We start from the raw sequence: 8,121 nt of genomic DNA, 5'->3' as shown, positions 1-8,121 counted from the left end.
GAGCTGATGTAAAGCTGAGTGGGACAGTGATGGCATCCCAGCACTAAGGAAACATGCAGGAAGACCACAGGTCATGGGCAGCCTAGGCTACCCCTTGAGACCCTTTCTGAAAATGTTTACAAATAAGCGTGACCTCCTGTATCAGGGCCAGACACAGAAGCCACCAGGCTCAGGTGCTGAAGTGCTTGACTGCATGCAGGAGCCCCAGGCCCACCCCAGCACTGCTTGAGAGCTGACAGGAGGGAGGGAGGGAGGGAGGCTCTGAGCTTCAGGGTCATCCTCATCCTTAGAGTGGGCTCCAGGCCAGCCTGGGCTGTATGAGATCACCTTTTGGTTGGTTTGGGTTTGGGTTTGGGGTTTTTTCCCCCAAGACAGGGTTTCTCTGTGTAGCTTTGGTGCCTGTCCTGGAACCCGCTCTGTAGACCAGGCTGGCCTCGAACTCACAGAGATCCGCCTGGCTCTGCCTCCCGAGTGCTGGGGTTAAAGGCGTGCACCACCACCCAGTCATCCTTGTTTTTTAAAGAAAGAAATACTAAAGAGCTCTGACCGTCCACAGTTGGTTAACTTAGAACTTACTTGCCAGATTTGGGTGAGGGGGTGGTTGGTTTCAGCATCTACTTGTCTTTCTTTAAAGGTCAATGACTTTTCCCACAGTTTAAATTTGACCTATCCGTTTATGCCTCCATGTTGATTTGGAGGTCAGTTATTTTAATCTAATCTACAACACCGTAAAACTTGGAGGCAGAGACTATCCTCTTTAACATTTAGCGTTTCCCTTTTCTAGAAATTATATTGATTTCCTTTTATTTTGTACAGAATTCCATTTTAAATTAAAATATAGTGGATTTAAATTTTGTGGCCCTATGGAAAAGCCCACAGTCAGATGCTCCATCTAAGGGCATGGGAAAGACAGCAGGGTGCATCGGATTTTGCCAGCCTGATAGCCAGATTCCTAGGTGAATAAAAAAGATGATGAGGGAAATGGTTGGCCTCTTTTGTTTTTGCTGGGTTTTTAGCAGTGAGCTTGCAGGGCTGATGAGCAGTCAGTACTTGAGCAGGCGCTGGCACCACGACACCTGTGTGAAGAGTGTGCCTTCCGCTGCCTGGCTTTGCTCTTGGCTTTGTGATCTGTGGAACCTGGTTAGGAATGCCCTCTGTTGGGTGGCGTGGCTCCCTTTGGATATTAATAGACAATGTCAGTGCATCTTGCCTGTTTGTTTTGCTCAGTACAGGCAGGGTGTGTTTCCCATGTACACGTCACCGCACACACCTTTTGGTAGAAGGTTCTGTGGTGACTTCACTGTCCACACCGGTTGTCCTACTTTGTTGCTCGCTTTCATTCTCTTAGAACAGCAGTTCTCAACTTGTGGGTTTCGACCCCTTTGGGGGTCAAAAGATCCTTTCACAGGGGCCACATTAGATTTCCTGCATACCAGATATTTACATTATGGTTCATAACAGTAGCAAAATTAGTCATGAAGTAGCAATGAAAATAACTTTATGCCCGGGCGGTGGTGGTGAATACCATTAATCCCAGCAGTCGGATCTCTGTGAGTTCAAGGCCAGCCTGGTCTACAGAGTGAGTTCCAGAATGGCCAGGGCCACACAGAGAAACCCTGTCTCAACAAACAAACAAAAATGAGTGAATGAATAAATAAATAAAGATAATGGTATTGATAATAATTTTACGGCTGGGCTCACCACCACATGAGGAGCTGTATTAACGGGTCGCTGCATTAGGAAGGTTGAGAACCTCTGTCTTAGAAGAGCCGCAGGTTTGTGGAGCTCTCAGATGCCCTATTGTATCTCTTCTGTGGACTTTGTCTTGATAAAGTGTGCTGCAGAATACATGGAGTGGACCTTCCCTAGCAAATACATGAGAGGTCTCTATGTGCCCCCCTCCAGTCAGCACCCCGCTACTGTGCTGCTGTTGGGCTTTCAGAGCTGTGGCTAGTGTGTGTCATCATTTAGCTAATGCTGACTGCTCTTTCCTCTGCTTGAAGAACCCCTGGACTGAGGTTTATGGCCTAAAGTAAAGCTGTAGATCAGCCTCAACTGAGCATGCTTGCAGTTAGGCAAGCAGGACCCCAGGTCATTTGTGGTCTTCTCAGTCTCCCCTGGACACCTGGGTTTTATTCGTTGTTACGTGAACCCGCTGACCCTTGGAAGTGCTATTCGTGGAAAGCCTTGTTTACCACTTCACCTTGATTCTCTGGGTCTTGCTTCTATCTCAGGCCACCTGGCGCGTGCTGTTGCTGATAGGCAAGATTCCAAGGCCTTTTGGCCACAGTTGGAAATAGTCAGGGGACTTCTCAGTCTCAGGTAGACAAGCTTGAGGAAGCAGAGCTTCTCGTCCCAAGATTGACTCTGGTCCGCACTCAGGGCTGCCTGGAGCGGTATGAGGTGCTTGTTGTGGGACTGGACCCTGCGTTAGATAGAATCCGTTTCTTCTGCTTTCGGACAGGAAGCAAGTGTGCAGTGCCCTAAGGGGGGTATGTGTGCTGTGTGAGAACCACGTGTGTCATCCCTGCTCTCTTCTTTCCCTTGAAATGCCTGCACATGCAGACCACATCGCCTTGATCATAGAACTACTGGGGAAGGTGCCTCGCAAGCTCATTGTGGCAGGAAAATATTCCAAGGAATTTTTCACCAAAAAAGGTAAAACGAATGTGTTTGTTCCCAGTCATTAAAGGGTAACAGTGTCTAAGGTTAGAAAGTAAGTACATCTGGGCCCTTATTCCCTAGATCTGCAGAAAGGTGAGTACTGAGTATACCCTGGATACCCACCCAGTATGGCTTAGCAAGTGCTGAATGGTCTGGGCAGGAGCTCAGCACAGCCGCACTGTTGGGCTTGGTTTGGTTTTGGGTGGTGTCTTCCTATGTATTCCAGGTTGGGTTAGAGGTACATGCCCTCACCCCGACGTAAAAACACAATGGAGGCTGGAGGGATGCATGCACTTGTAGTAACTAAAGCCTCTGTGGGCAAGGCTACTGTCCTCTCTCCTCTGCATCCCAGTGAATGTCTGAGCACATTGTCCATAGAGACTGACAACACCGTAGTCCTGTTTATGCTTTCGGGGCCTGGGATGTTGTGCACAGCTCTAGTCCCAGTCCTTAGGAGACCGAGGCCGGCAGGGAGGGGTTCCTCATCGCAAGGATCCATCTCCAAAAAGCAAAACAAGGAGTAAGGGGTGGATACTGTGGTAGTTGGAAGAGGAGCTTGATAATGTCTTCGACACTCTCTGGACAGTATCTAGTCCAGTTCTGTAGCCTAGGGCAGCACTCCCTCAGACTCAGGCAGTCTTCCTGCCCAGCCTCCTCAGTACTGGTTTTGAGTCTGGGTTTTCTTCAGACATCAAAGATGAAACTGGCCGGGTAGCAGTGGCGCACATGCGAGGCCAGCCTGGGCTACAGAGCGCGCTCCAGGACAAGGCACCAAGTCTGCACAGAGAAAACCCTGTCTGGAAAAACAGACAAAGAAAAGATGGAGCTGAGGTGGAAAGTGACCCTTGGAGGGTCTGGAGATCTGATCTGTTGTCTCCGTGGCCGTGTGCCGTCTCCTCAGCTGGTAACCAGTGCTGAGGAACCTGGGCAGGAGGGAGGGTCCTTAGAAAGACGAAACCTTCTGAGCTGGGAAACGGGATATTGCTCTTAAGGGTCCTTCTTGTGTGCAAAGTCAATCATGGCATTCATGGCCTTCGAAAAAGATCGCCAGTTTCATCATGTGGAGAGAAAGGGTTTTTAGCATTTATCTGGGAAAGATGTTAAATATGGATCAAAAACGTAGATTATTGAATCTACTTTTAAAAGGCAACTACTAGTTTTAAATATTTTACATTGGATTGGATTTTTGTTATTTTGGTGTTTTGTTTTTGTTTTGTTTTCCAGTGCTGAGGACTGAACCCAGGGCCTTGGGCTTGCTAGGCAAGCGCTGTACCACTGAGCTAAATCCCCAACTGGGTTTTTGTATATTGTGTACAATATTGTATTGGACTCACCAAAATAGGATAAATAATGAAATTTTTGTCTGAAGTTGTCAAATGTTAATGGACTGGACATTGTTAATATAATTTTTGACTGTATATATTGTATATACTTATTGTATATAGTTTTTTTTTTAATATAACTTTATTTTAGACAAAAAAAAGGGGGGGGATGTGATATTTTGTGTTCTAACAAATAAAACTTACCTGGGGATCAGAGGACAGAGCCAGCCACTAGATTAGACATAGAGGCCAGACAGTGGTGGCACACGCCCTTAATCTTATCAGTCGGGAGGCAGAGATCCGTCTGGATCTCTGTGAGTGCAAGGCCACACTGGAAACAGAGCCAGGCAGTGGTGGCACACGCCTTTAATCCCAGGAAGTGATGATAGGAAGCGGGAAGGTACATAAGGTGTGAGGACCAGGAACTAGAAGCTTTTAGCAGCAGTTCAACTGAGACCCTCTGGGGTGAGGACTCAGAAGCTTTCAGTCAGAGGAACAGGAACACTTGCTCTCTTGAAAGAGAGGCTCTCAGTCTGAGGATTCCTGAAACAGGATCAGCTGAGGAGTTGTCAAGGATAGTTTGGCTGTGGCTTGTTCTCTGATCTCTCAGTTTTCACCCCAGTATCTGAGTTCTCTATTAATAAGACTGGCAATTCGTGTTGCACTTCTTAAGTTTCTCACTCAAGGCAGGGCAAGAGGCCTGTAGTTCTCAGCTGCCTCAGAGGCTGAAACCCAGGATTTCAAGGTTAGTCTGGGCGACATAGCAAGACAGGTACCTCCAGAAAACGTCTGAAAACTGGGTACAGCTCGTGGTAGCAGGCCTGCCTGTTGAAGGGAAAAGGTCAGTGCCTAGGAGCAATTCAACTGAGCGTTCCAAGTGGTGCCACTGAGGCCAAGTCTCTAGATTTGTTGGCATTTTGTGTATATTTGTCATGCTGTTAGTAAACCATTGCCTCATTTAGAAGCAGCATTTGCTAGACTGTTGAACTGTAGAAAAGACCAGGCCAGTTGTTTATAGCATGCCTGAGCACACCATGAGACTTTGGACTGTGAGAGCCTTGTGCTGTCTCCCCCACAGGTGACCTGAAACACATCACCAAGCTGAAGCCTTGGGGCCTTCTGGAGGTTTTGGTGGAGAAGTATGAGTGGCCTCAGGAGGAGGCTGCCGGATTCACAGATTTCCTGCTGCCTATGTTGGAGCTCGTCCCTGAGAAGAGAGCCACAGCTGCTGAGTGTCTCCGGCACCCTTGGCTGAATTCCTAAGCCCCTCATGCACTGCAGCAGAGCTCATCAGGCTTACCCTCCGGCCCTCCCCTCTGAGACTTTCCTCCCTTTTCCCTTTTCAGGGTGAAGCTCTTTCTTCAAGGGTTTCTAAATTTTTTTTTTTTTTAAATCCAACATGTTCATTTGGGTTTGCTTCCTTGACCCTGTGGAAATCCCCACAGCCACTGGGCATCCTAGGTGAATTTGGCCTTAGTTGGGCTCTGCCAAAGACTCCAAGTATGAACAGCCTCACCCTCTGCCCTGCCCTTTCTACAAAGAGCTGTGAAGATCTGTGAGCCCATCATTTTTAGCCACTGGCTCTAAGAGTCAGGTTTTCTAATGCACACCCCGCTGCCAGCACTAGGGTGAGGAGGGAGGGTGTGGATTCTGTGGATAGCAGAGACATTAAACATGCTCTATCCAGGCTGCGGCATCTTCCTGGATTCTTTCTGTGTTTTCTATGGTCACATTTTTTTTCCTGCGACTTTTAAGCTACATTTTTCGATGAGCAACAAATTTGGGTACCAGTTTATCACTGTTAAAGGATTGTCAGATTTCTCTCATCCTCTCATAACTAAGTTCTTGGAATTTTGATTCTGATTTTTAATGTAAACAAAGCAACCAGTGAATATTTCCAGAGAGCCTCAGGTGTTGTGCATATAGTCCTTTCTGTGTGTCTTCTGTTGCCCTAAGCAGTTGCTTTGGTCCACACTTCCCGCTTTGAACGCCCTGCTGGCACCTGGCTTGCTCAGCCTGAGTTTACTGTTTTGTAACTAGAACATGGGGTGATCCAGACGGGATATGTGGGTTTCAGAGCTGTACAGTCTGGGGAGTGTTCCCACATTCCAAGTCCTTCCCAGACAGCTCTTGGCTTCCATTCACAGCTTTTCCTGCCTTGCCCGAACCCTGCCCTTGATGCAGTTTCTCCATGTGGCTTTGCTGTTCTCATTTCTCAGAGGCTCGGGGTCTTTAATGAAACCCTGGGTGAGGAACCGAGGGGAGGGGGAGGCAGTTTTCTTTTCCCTGTTGGTTTTGATGTTAGCCATCTTATGCTGCTATTTCCTTGTGTAATGTCAGTTTTGAGATGATTGAAATGTACTTGAGGCTTTTTCTTCTTAATGCAAAAAGGCTTTGTGAATTTCGTTTTAGGCTCAGCCTCATAAACTTGATCACCCAAACATTACTTTTTCCCAGGGTGAAGTGAGCCTCAGAAGAGGGGCAGGACTGGGGTCATGGAAAGGCTGCTTGCTAATTTATCGAGGACCAAGTGGGTCTTGATACAGCACTCTCCTGAAACAGCTCAGTTTCTGACTTGAAGAAAACCACGGAAGTGCAAGCCAAGGCTCTCGTAGCAAGCTGAGTGAAAACGGCCACTGCCTCCTTCCTGTGTGTGAGACTGGAGAGTCACCTCGTGATTGGCTCACGAGTGAGCAGGCTCATGTAACTCATCAGCTTCACCTGAGGAACTGGCCAGCCAGGCATTGGCTCTGGATTGGTAACTCCTGGAACCAGACGTGTTCCTGTAGAAAGAGTTGTAAGTCAGGCTATCTATGCACCTATCCAGAACAGAGAGCAGATGACATCACGAACGGCAGGGAAACCCTCCACAGTTCTAACCCACTCTGGGTTGTCAACTGTACTGACACCTAAAGCAATAGCAGACCTACCTGAAACTGCTTCTCAGCAAATCACAGTTGCGGGATCCCAGGAATCCTAGCGACATTAAGGTGGCATGACCAGGAAACAAGCCAACAGCAGGCCTATTTTAATCATTGATACCATGGGGAATTTTAATGGGGGGAGAACCTGGAACTTCACTTTGGAAATAAGTCCCACCAAATAAGGGCTTTCCTCCATCACTAAGGAGCCAGAGGACCTGGGAGAGCGGAGGAGGCAGCAGCAGGAGCTGTCTGTCCGTCCATGGCCTCCCTGAGCTTGGCTGTACAGGCCAGGTCTCACTGGAGGGCTGCTGTTGGCTCTTGGTTAAGAATAAGCCCTGATATGTTTTATATTCTTTCTACTGAGTGCATTGTTTGTGTCCTTACAAATGCAGAACAATAAACAGAGTATTTAATAACCTGCTTGTCTCCAGAAGTTTCTTATCTTTGTTGACTAAGCAGTTAACTAAATATACAATAAAAAAGTAACAGACACTCTCTTGTGGATTTGAATTAGCGTGTGCTTTGGAAAGTTGTAAGAAAGTTATTTCCTCCATCCAGGAGCTGGGGAGATGGCTCAGGCAGTAATTGCCACATAAGCCCCACAAAAAAAGACCAGGTGTGAACGTTGAAAATCAAAACCATGACCTTGGAGGGGATGCTAACAGGGTCCCTGGAGCTTGCTGGCCAGCCTGTTAAGCTGAGTCTGTGTAGCTCCGGGTTCAGTGAGACCCTGTCCACCAAAAATTAAGCAACAGAGGAAGGTACATAGTGCCAGTGTGGCCACCTCTCAGGTGTGTGTGCACATACACGTTCTTTGCCACAGTAGCCTTTTCCCGTCCTCGTGTGAAGGGTTTGTACTGCCCTTTTGATCGTCTCAAATGACTAACATACACAATGCGGCCATTTCTGGTGGAGCCACTTGGTGTAGAGTCTAATGATCCTGCCTGATCCACTCTCTCCCTGTGCTAGGTTCCTAGAGACCTCACCTCGGCAGCCTGATCCACTCCCTCCCTGTGCTAGGTTCCTAGAGACCTCACCTCGGCAGCCTGATCCACTCCCTCCCTGTGCTAGGTTCCTAGAGGCCTCACCTCAGCAGCCAGAAGAAGCACTTAGGAAGGAAGGCCTCTGGTAACTTAACCAGAGAAGGGCTCGGCAGTTTCTTGGGACAGCCTGTTGAGCTGTCCCTTGGTTGGAGTCTTACTGTTTGCTGT

At 47.9% G+C, this 8,121-nt stretch overlaps 1 long non-coding RNA gene across 1 annotated transcript; it reads left to right on the top strand.

The window, feature by feature from the left end:
• The first annotated feature begins 522 nt into the window (after window positions 1-522).
• On the top strand, window positions 523-7,328 carry LOC131902076 (uncharacterized). Its single transcript, XR_009376992.1, has 2 exons — window positions 523-2,658; window positions 5,065-7,328. It is a non-coding gene; the product is annotated as an uncharacterized LOC131902076 (long non-coding RNA).
• The last annotated feature ends 793 nt before the right edge of the window (window positions 7,329-8,121 follow it).

This window comes from Peromyscus eremicus, unplaced genomic scaffold (assembly GCF_949786415.1).
Source record: "Peromyscus eremicus unplaced genomic scaffold, PerEre_H2_v1 PerEre#2#unplaced_1737, whole genome shotgun sequence".
In the NCBI taxonomy this organism is placed as follows: Eukaryota; Metazoa; Chordata; class Mammalia; order Rodentia; family Cricetidae; genus Peromyscus; species Peromyscus eremicus.
Note: the sequence above shows the minus strand (reverse complement) of the source record. Positions and strands in the feature narration are given on the sequence as shown.